This window comes from Triticum aestivum, chromosome 3A, assembly GCF_018294505.1.
Source record: "Triticum aestivum cultivar Chinese Spring chromosome 3A, IWGSC CS RefSeq v2.1, whole genome shotgun sequence".
NCBI classification, from domain to species: domain Eukaryota; kingdom Viridiplantae; phylum Streptophyta; class Magnoliopsida; order Poales; family Poaceae; genus Triticum; species Triticum aestivum.
In genome coordinates, this window is record NC_057800.1 from 715592183 (window position 1) to 715601717 (window position 9535).

Genomic DNA, 9535 nt, shown 5'->3' on the forward strand with positions numbered 1-9535 from the left:
ATCATGTGAGATGGCCACCTTACCAAGGCCAACCACCTTACCCTTTGAGTTATCACCGAAAGTGACATACTTTCGAGGGCCGTCGTTTTCAGCAAGCTCACGGAACATATCTTTGTCTTCGGTCGTATGATCAGTACATCCACTATCAAGGACCCATTCCTTTCCTCCAGCCATGTAGCCGTGAAGATTAGCCATAAGACCAAAGTGTCTCATTGCATCATCAAGATCATGGTCACTATCATCATTCTCATCGTAGTATCCATGTTCAACATCGTCATGTGATGGATCAATTCCTAGAGAGAGTGACTCATTAGAAGTATGACCATAACAATGTTCATCTCTATGAATCCTAATGACTTCGGAAATGATATTGCTAATAATTCCAACATCTCCTTTGGCACGCATGAGATCACGAAGCTCAAATAGGCACTCATCAAACTTAGGATCACTAGTACTCATCCTATTCAAGGTAATAGACTTATGGAGAATCTCATCTAGATTTTTCAAGGAATAATTTTGGAATCGTTCTTCTAGAACTCTCCATATGGTGTAAGCACAATCTAGAGCAGGTAAGTTAGCAATCAAATTTTTAGGCAATCCTTTTACAATAAGATTGATAGTTCTAAGATTGCGAATCATGTCAAGATCCTCATCGTGTGTGGGATGCGAAGGATCAACAAAGTGAGCACAAGGAGTAGTAATGTACTTGGTTAAATGATATTCATTGAAAATCTCAAGCATCTCATTTTTTCACTCATGAAAGTACTCTCCATCAAGTATAGGCACTCTATGTCTAAGACTCCCCAATGTAGACTCTTCCATATTCCTCCAAAGGTGTTTAAACCAAAGCAATGGAGACCAATGCTCTGATACCAATTGAAAGGATCGAGAAGAGGTGTCTAGAGGGGGGTGAATGGACTCTTAGTAAGAAAAGTTGTAGTTTTTAATTTCCTTAAGTTGAAGTGGCGTTTTAGCACAAGTTTAAACATTCACAATACATACCAAGCAAGCATGACAAGAGTATATGAGCAGCGGAAAGTAAATCATGCAAGTTGCAAGAATGTAAAGGGATGGGATTTGAGTGTGCAAACGCAATTGGAGACACAGAGATTTTTGGCGTGGTTCCGATAGGTGGTGCTATCGTACATCCACGTTGATGGAGACTTCAACCCACGAAGGGCAACGGTTGCATGAGTCCATGGAGGGCTCCACCCACGAAGGGTCCATGAAGAAGCAACCTTGTCTATCCGACCATGGCCATCGCCCACGAAGGACTTGCCTCACTAGGGTAGATCTTCACGAAGTAGGCGATCTCCTTGCCCATAGAAACTCCTTGGTTCAACTCCAAAATCTTGACGGAGGCTCCCAAGTGACACCTAACCAATCTAGGAGACACCACTCTCCAAAAGGTAATGGACGGTGTGTTGATGATGAACTCCTTGCTCTTGTGCTTCAAATGATAGTCTCCCCAACACACAACTCTCTCTCATAAGATTGGATTTGGTGGAAAGATGATTTGAGTGGAAAGCAACTTGGGGAAGGCTAGAGATTAAGATTTATGTGGTTGGAATGGAATATCTTGACCTCAACACAAGTGTAGGTGGTTCTCTCTCAGAAAATGTATGTTGGAAGTGTATGCATGTTCTGATGGCTCTCTTCACGAATGAAGAGTGGGTAGAGGGGTATATATAGCCTCCACAAAAAATCTAGCCGTTACACACAAATCACCAAACACTAGTAGAAAAAGGGCCATTTGTGCCGGTTCGTAAGGGCCTTCTGTCCCGGTTTTGGAATCGGGACTAGAAGGTCGTTACTAATGCCCTTGGCCTTTAGTCCCAGTTCTTACATGAACTAGGACAGATGGGCCTCCACGTGGCCGCTGCGGCCAGCCCAGGCAGGGGGGCCTTTTGTCCCGTTTGGTGACACCAACCGGGACCAAAATGTATCCACGCGTCAGCAGCTGGCTGGAGCTGAGGTTTTTTTTAATGGGGCTGGTTTAGGGGTTTTGGGGGTTATTTAGGTTGTTATTAGCTAGCTAATAGAGAGAAGTGTCCTCTCTTATATCTCCGTGCTTGGTTTACAAACGCTATTGCTATGCCTAAACATGGCTTAGATTGAAGTGAAGGCAACATGTGGTGCATGTCGAAAGTAATACAAATCCTAACTTTGATCAAGTTTGGATTGTACTACTTTCGACATGCAGCACATGCATGTTGCCTTCACTTCAATCCAATCCATGTTCATTTCACCCGCTGATATATAATAACTCTTCATGCTCGCATCATGCATCATCATATATAATAACAAGTCCTACTAATCATCATCATACAACTTCTACTCATTATTAATAACAGGTCATACGATCATCATCCTCATAGTCATCGAACCAACCCTACTTAATCGTTCTTAGCACATGATCATCAGTATTAGGTAGGACCTAAATTCCCTCTTTATGGTAAAATAGCATAAAACAATATAGACCTTGACTCTCCATTATGGAGAATGCAGATCATCCTGTCTCCAATTCTTGCGCTTCGCTTCCTTTTGCTTCCAAGAACCTCCTTACGACTGTCCATACATTTTTTCCATTCTTTGATTAGCATGTCTCCACTTCTTTGAGAAATCCGGTATGGACAATTGAGATTTGTAGGATGACCTGGATATATGTTCAAAACATGAAGGCTGCCATTCTGATACATCAAATAAGGCACACAATCCTCTGGGATTCTCTGTTGAAAAACATAGTAATAACTTCATAGTTAGCAATGATGTACTAGTTTTAGAAGTATGCAAAAGATGCACAGATGTCATAATAGTAAAAAATCTTACCAGGGTATCTCCATGGTAGTTACCGTAGTTCAACACGTGCACTAGTGGAACGTATTGACCATAATGTTGAGGAGTTTGATTGTAGATATTGTAATTCTCAATATCAGTACAAAATCTGACCAGATGATTTTTCTCCTGATAAGTTAATTCGGAGCCATCGGTGTAGTGGGTTTTGTCTACCATCTTCCGAAACTTCAAAATCCACACCATGATGGGTCCTTACGTGAATTTTCTTTGTTTCGAAACTTTCATGGTCTTCAAAACCCATCCTCTCCAAGACATAGCGTCTTGCACGGCATGGGATAAGCTAGTCTAATTGTAAAAGATGAAAAGTACACATTGAAATATTTGAAGTCGTGCTTAATTGCGAAAAAATAACACTTGTCGTCGTTGCGTACCATTTCAACATCGAAGGTCTCCTTCAGCTTAATGCTGAAGCGCCGATCTTCGTCCAGGTGAGGCCTGTCGCACAGACCTCGGTCATCGTGGCACCAGTCGCACTCCCCCGCGAGACTTTCGTCGTCCGAGTACGACGTTTCCTATGTTCATAATTCAAATATTAAACATCTAAAATTAAATATATGTACTAAAAAACCTAAGTTAGATCATTATTATTCATCACGGGTTGACTATCGGTCTGTCGAGTCTTTTCTTGAAAACTCTCAGCTCAGATGGTGTTACATTCGACCATTGGTGATGGTCGCTCCTCCTTTCATCCCCAAGTGCATTACACCAAAATGTCTAGCACACTGGGATGAAGGGGAAGCGACCCCCACGACAACAGTCGGGATTCTTCGTCCTCTCATATACATTGTGGAACTCTCCCTCACTGATTCCTCTCTGACATTTGCGACCGTCGGTGATGGTAGCTCCTCCTTTTGTTCCCGAGTGCATTACACCAAATTGTCTAGCACACGGGAATGAAGGAGAAGCTACCCCCACGACTGCAGTCAGGATTCTTCGTCCTCTCATATGTGGTGGAGACTCAACAGACTTAAAGTCAACCTGAAATATCGTTTAATTATCTTTCTAAAATTGGTTCATGGCTGGTCTCACCTTGAGGTCGGAGGGGGTCGGTGACTGGGACGACGACGGGGATGATGGAGGGAGGCTCCTAGATTTCTGCGAAAACAAAAACCCTATAAGCTATCAACTAATCATATGCATACGCCTTTCATAGTGCTCTCCAATTTTAGCTTTCAAAGTAGGAGTAGTTTTCCAATTTGAGCATTTAATAAGCAAAATCAAATCACAAAATAAAGTAGTATTCAAATTAGGATGCATTCAATTATAAGCAAAACTACATCATCTCCATGCATCCATACATCGTCGAATATTATCACTAATACACCTCGAATACATATAGTATAGCTAGAACCATAGCGCCCGACGGGTATTGGTGCGGGCGGTGGACACCCGAAGCGAAGGAACCATCACGGGATCATAGCTCTATTGAGATCCCTGGAGAACCTGCCAGGTATTGTCGAACCTGCCCTCCAACGCAACCATGTAGCTGTTGGGGAACGTAGCAGAAATTCAAAATTTTCCTACGTAACACCAAGATCTATCTATGGAGAGACCAGCAACGAGTAGAAAGGGGAGTGCATCTACATACCCTTGTAGATCGCTAAGCGGAAGCGTTCAAGTGAACGGGGTTGATGGAGTCATACTCGTCGTGATTCAAATCACCGATGATCAAGTGCCGAACGGACGGCACCTCCGCGTTCAACACACGTACAGCCCGGTGACGTCTCCCACGCCTTGATCCAGCAAGGAGAGAGGGAGAGGTTGAGGAAGACTCCATCCAGCAGCAGCACAACGGCGTGGTGATGATGGAGGAGCGTGGCAATCCTGCAGGGCTTCGCCAAGCACCTACGGGAGAGGAGGAGGTGTCACGGGAGGGAGGGAGGCGCCAAGGGCTCAGGTATGGATGCCCTCCCTCCCCTCCACTATATATAGGGGCAGGGGAGAAGGGGGAGGCGCAGCCTTGCCCCCTACTCCAAGAAAGGGGTGCGGCTAAGGAAGGGGGGAGGAGTCCATCCTCCCCAAGGCACCTCGGAGGTGCCTTCCCCCTTTAGGACTCTCCCCTTTTTCCTTTATCTTGGCGCATGGGCCTCTAGGGGCTGGTGCCCTTGGCCCATGTAGGCCAAGGCACACCCCCTACAGCCCATGTGGCCCCCCGGGGCAGGTGGCCCCACCCGGTGGGCCCCCGGGACCCTTCCGGTGGTCCCGGTACAATACCGATGACCCCGAAACTTGTCCCGATGGCCGAAACAGGACTTCCTATATATAAATCTTTACCTCCGGACCATTCCGGAACTCCTCGTGACGTCCAGGATCTCATCCAGGACTCCGAACAACATTCGGTAACCACATACAAGCTTCCTTTATAACCCTAGCGTCATCGAACCTTAAGTGTGTAGACCCTACGGGTTCGGGAGACATGCAGACATGACCGAGACGTTCTCCGGTCAATAACCAACAGTGGGATCTGGATACCCATGTTGGCTCCCACATGTTCCACGATGATCTCATCGGATGAACCACGATGTCAAGGACTTAATCAATCTCGTATACAATTCCCTTTGTCTAGCGGTATTTTACTTGCCCGAGATTCGATCGTCGGTATCCAATACCTTGTTCAATCTCGTTACCGGCAAGTCACTTTACTCGTTCCGTAACACATCATCCCATGATCAACTCCTTGGTCACATTGCGCATATGATGATGTCCTACCGAGTGGGCCCAGAGATACCTCTCCGTTTACACGGAGTGACAAATCCCAGTCTCGATCCGCATAAAACAATAGATACTTTCGGAGATACCTGTAGTGTACCTTTATAGTCACCCAGTTACGTTGTGACGTTTGATACACCCAAGGCACTCCTACGGTATCCAGGAGTTACACGATCTCATGGTCAAAGGAAGAGATACTTGACATTGGCAAAGCTCTAGCAAATGAACTACACGATCTTTTGTGCTAGTCTTAGGATTGGGTCTTGTCCATCACATCATTCTCCTAATGATGTGATCCCGTTATCAACGACATCCAATGTCCATAGCCAGGAAACCATGACTATCTGTTGATCACAACGAGCTAGTCAACTAGAGGCTCACTAGGGACATATTGTGGTCTATGTATTCACACGTGTATTACGATTTCCGGATAATACAGTTATAGCATGAATAAAAGACAATTATCATGAACAAGGAAATATAATAATAATACTTTTATTATTGCCTCTAGGGCATATTTCCAACAGTCTCCCACTTGCACTAGAGTCAATAATCTAGTTCACATCGCCATGTGATTAACACTCACAGGTCACATCGCCATGTGACTAATACCCAAGAGTTTACTAGAGTCAGTAGTCTAGTTCACATCACTATGTGATTAACACTCAATGAGTTTTATGTTTGATCATGTTGCTTGTGAGAGAGGTTTTAGTCAACGGGTCTGAACCTTTCAGATCCGTGTGTGCTTGACAAATCTTTATGTCATCTCCTAGATGCAGCTACCACGCTCTATTTGGAGCTATTCCAAATAACTGTTCTACTTGGAGCTATTCTAATTGTTGCTCCATTATACGTATCCGGTATCTCTACTCAGAGCTATCCGGATAGGTGTTAAGCTTGCATCGTCGTAACTCTTTACGTCGAACTCTTTATCACCTCCATAACCGAGAAAATTCCTTAGTCCACTAGTTACTAAGGATAACTTTGACCGCTGTCCTGTGATCTATTCATGGATCACTCTTGTACCCCTTGACTGACTCATGGCAAGGCACACTTCAGGTGCGGTACACAGCATAGCATACTGAAGAGCCTACGTCTCAAGCATAGGGGACGACCTTCATCCTTTCTCTCTATTCTGCCGTGGTCGAGCTTTAAGTCTTAACTTCGTACCTTACAACTCAGGCAAGAACTCCTTCTTTGACTGGTCCATCTTGAACACCTTCAAGATCATGTCAAGGTATGTGCTCATTTGAAAGTACCATTAAGCATTTTGATCTATCCTTATAGATCTTGATGCTTAATGCTCAAGTAGCTTAATCCAGGCTTTCCAGAAATTCATTTCTGATCATCAATATGTCAACAACATATACTCATCAGAAATTCTATAGTGCTCCCACTCACTTCTTTGGAAATACAAGTTTCTCATAAACTTTGTATACACCAAAATCTTTGATCATCATCAAAGCATACATTCCAACTCCGAGATGCTCACTCCAGTCCTAAGAAGGATTGCTGGAGCTAGCATACCTTTTAGCATCCTTTAGGATCGACAAAAACTTTCTGATTGTATTACCTACAATCTTTCCTCACGAAAACTGGTAAGGAAACTCGTTTTGATATCCATCTGCCAGATTTCAAAAATACAGCTAATGCTAACATGAATCCGACGGACTTTAAGCATCGCTACGGATGAGAAAATCTCATCGTAGTCAACTCCTTGAACTTGTGAAAAAACACTTCGCCACAAGTCGAGCTTCATAGATGGTGACATTACCATCCATGTCCGTATTCTTCTTAAAGATCCATTTATCTTAATGGCTTGCCGATCATCGGGCAAGTCCACCAAAGTCCATGCTTTGTTCTGATATATGGATACTATCTCGGATTTCATGGCTTCTAACCATTTGTCGGAATTCGGGCCCACCATCGCTTCTCCATAGCTCGTAGGTTCATTGTTGTCTAGCAACATGACCTTCAAGACAGGATTACGTACCACTCTGAAGTAGTACGCATCCTTGTCATCCCACGAGGCTTGGTAGTGACTTGATCCGAAGTTTCATGATCAATATCATAAGCTTCCACTTCAATTGGTGTAGGTGCCACAGGAACAACTTCCTGTGCCCTGCCACACACTAGTTGAAGAGACGGTTCAATAACCTCATCAAGTCTCCACCATCCTCCCACTCAATTCTTTCGAGAGAAACTTTTCCTCGAGAAAGGACCCGATTCTAGAAACAATCCATATTGCTTTCGGATCTGAATTAGGAGGTATACCCAACTGTTTTGGGTTTCCTATGAAGATGCATTTTATCCGCTTTGGGTTCGAGCTTATCAACCTGAAACTTTTCATATAAGCGTCGCAGCCCCAAACTTTTAAGAAACGACAACTTAGGTTTCTCTAAACCATAATTCATACGGTGTCATCTCATCGGAATTATGTGGTGCCCTATTTAAAGTGAATGTGGTTGTCTCTAATGCCTAACCCATGAACGATAGTGGTAATTCGATAAGAGACATCATGGTACGCACCATATCCAATAGGGTGCAACTATGATGTTCGGACACACCATCACATTATGGTGTTCCAGGCGGTATTAATTGCGAAACAATTTCCACAATGTCTTAATTGTGTGCCAAAACTCGTAACTCAGATATTCATCTCTATGATCATATCATAGACATTTTATCCTCTTGTCACAATGATCTGCTACTTCACTCTGAAATTACTTGAACCATTCAATAATTCAGACTTGTGTTTCATCAAGTAAATATACTCAACATTTACTCGAATCATCTGTGAAGTAAGAACATAATGATATTCACTGCATGCCTCAGCACTCATTCGACTGCACACATCAAAATGTGTTACTTCCAACAAGTTGCTATCTTGTTCCATCTTACTGAAAATGAGGCTTTTCAGTCATCTTGCCCATGTGGTATGATTTGCATATCTCAAGTGATTCAAAATCAAGTGAGTCCGAACGATCCATTTGCATGGAGTTTCTTCATGCATATACACCAATAGACATGGTTCGCATGTCTCAAACTTTTCAAAAACAAGTGAGTCCAAAGATCCATCAACATGGAGCTTCTTCATGCGTTTTATACCATTATGACTTACCTGGCAGTGCCACAAGTAAGTGGTACTATCATTACTATCTTATATCTTTTGGCATGAAAATGTGTATCACTACGACCGAGATTCAATAAACCATTCCTTTAGGTGCAAGACCATTGAAGGTATTATTCAAAAATAGAGTAACCATTATTCTCCTTAAATGAATAACCGTATTGCGATAGACATAATCCAATCATGTCTATGCTCAACGCAAACACCAATCTCGGTGGTAGAGGGAGCGTGCGATGCTTGATCATATCAACCTTGGAAACACTTCCAACATATATCGTCAGCTCACCTTTAGCTAGTCTTCGTTTATTCCGTAGCTTTTATTTCGAGTTACTAACACTTAGCAACCGAACCGGTATCCAATACCCTGGTGCTACTAGGAGTACTAGTAAAGTACACATTAACATAATGTATATCCAATATACTTCTATCGACCTTGCCAGCCTTCTCATCTACCAAGTATCTAGGGTAATGCTGCTCCAGTGGTTGTTCCCCTTATTACAGAAGCACTTAGTCTCGGGTTTGGGTTCAACCTTGGGTTTCTTCACTAGAGCAGCAGCTGAATTGCCGTTTCATGAAGTATCCCTTTGTTCCCTTTCTTGAAACTAGTGGTTTCACCAACCATCAACAATTGATGCTCCTTCTTGATTTCTACTTTCACGGTGTCAAACATCATGAATATTTCAAGGATCATCATATCTATCCCTGATATGTTATAGTTAATCACGAAGCTCTAGCAGCTTGGTGGCAATGACTTTGGGGAAACATCACTATCTCATCTGGAGGATCAACTCCCACTCGATTCAAGTGATTGTTGTGCTCAGACAATCTGAGCACAAGCTC